The following is a 1,932-nucleotide window of genomic DNA, read 5'->3' as shown; positions in this document are numbered from 1 at the left end:
TTTATTCGAGACTGTTTCGAGAGTTCTTCCGCGAGATGTGAACTCTGCGGGGGCGCTGAAGGTATCGAACGTAAACATAGAGCGTGGTTTAAGAATCTCTTATCTTTCGATATCATGCCTTTGAGATGTTAGAGACCAGTGCGCTGGGTTTAGGGCAAGACCTAGGTTTACTTTCGGTTTAAGGATTGTGCGGTGACTAACCGGCTATCGTTTTTCCTGTGTCGCGATTTCTTCCTGATTCGTATCGATGTAAAGTCCGCGAAAAGTTCTCGGCTTATACGACTTGTTTGATACGAATCGAGCATCTCTCCGGAGACCGGAAGTGCTAGACCAAAATTTGGATTTCTTTTATAGCGCTATTATCCTTGTGTCGGATGTAAGAGAGTCATCTCCATGAGATGGCTATGTCTGTTTAGGACGTTTGTGAGTTCGATGTGATCAGCATCGGACTTGGTGGCGTGTGCCGTTGTTTTGATTAATTTGCGCAAAATAAATGTTAATGTGTGCAATATGTGTCTTTTTGCGGAGATTTCGTTTGCTCGGAAGAAACCAATTTGAGGCATCTTTTGCGACGTCTCGCGATGCTAAAGGTTCGATTCTCCACGGCGGCGACCAATTTCCGAAGACCTCGTTGCGATTTCGCGGGTGAGGATGTTTTGATAAGTCGAAAACACCAAAAGTGCGGTAAGAAGTTTTTTCGATTTTTTGGGAGTATACGAGTATACGTACCCACTCCCCCCTTTTTAATAAGGAGGACAGCTGAATTTGCCTTTCGGCAAACTGCCTACGTACTCCTTGCGGAGATCAAGCCGTCTCGTAGTTCAGTGATTGCGAGTTGGTTGTTTAGTGATAGTATTTTTTGAGATGCATCGCATTCCAGGTTCTAGGGATTTTTATGCCCTGCATGTTGGCTATTTCGTAAGAACCTGGTCGGACGACTTTTCGATTTTATAGGGACCTTCCCAGTTTGCTCCGAGTTTTCCCGCGTTTCGTTCAGCGGTGTTTTGGAAGACTTTGCGAAGGACCAGATCTCCTGATTGAACCTCGGTTCCGTACGTTGGAGTTATAGTATCTCGCAGCGGCGTGCTGGTAGTTTTGAATTCGGATGAGCGCTCGATCCCGGCGTTCGTTAATGAGGTCGAGATCGTCCAAGAGCATAGCATTGTTGAGTTCCTCTCGTTCGGGTAAGAACCTTCTTCGAACACCGGGAAATTCTACTTCTGCGGGAATCATGCACTCCGCGCCGTATACCAAGGCGAAGGGAGTTTCTCCCGTTGCTCGCCTTGGGGTGGTACGGTGAGACCAGAGGACTCCCTCGAGTTCGTCGTCGGCCATCTACCTTTTTTGGCCTCCAAGCGTTTCTTCAGTCCGTCGAGAATGGTCTTGTTGATTGTTTCAGCCTGTCCGTTGCACTGCGGATATCTGGGAGTTGACTTGTTGAGTCGTATCTTCCACTTTTCGCAGAATGCCTCGAATCGGGTGGAAATAAATTGAGACCCGTTATCGGTTACGATTTCGTAAGGAACTCATGCCTACAATGATGTTTTTCATACGAAATTCTCGACTTGGACGTCTTTTATACTCGCGTACGAGTCCGCCTCTACCCATTTTGAGAAGAAATCGGTAAAGACTAGAAGGAAACGCTTTTGCTTTGAATTATGCAGAGGTCCGACAATATCCATGGCCCAGCGCATAAAGGGATAAGGCGACGTGATGGAGGAAAGAACTTCGGCGGGTTGTCGGATAGTTGGCGCATGCCTTTGGCATTTTCGCATTTTCGTGCGAATTTTCGCAATCTCCGATCATTGTTGGCCAATAGTACCCGTGGCGTTTTGATTTTCACGGCTAGTGATCTTCCGCCGGAATGGTTGCCGCATGAGCCGGAATGTATTTCCTCCATTACTTTCCTCGCCTTTTCTCTTCAGGCACGTC

Source organism: Brassica napus, unplaced genomic scaffold, assembly GCF_020379485.1.
Source record: "Brassica napus cultivar Da-Ae unplaced genomic scaffold, Da-Ae ScsIHWf_2052;HRSCAF=2703, whole genome shotgun sequence".
In the NCBI taxonomy this organism is placed as follows: Eukaryota; Viridiplantae; Streptophyta; class Magnoliopsida; order Brassicales; family Brassicaceae; genus Brassica; species Brassica napus.
The sequence above is the reverse complement of the archived record's forward strand: the minus strand, read 5'-3'. Positions refer to the sequence as shown.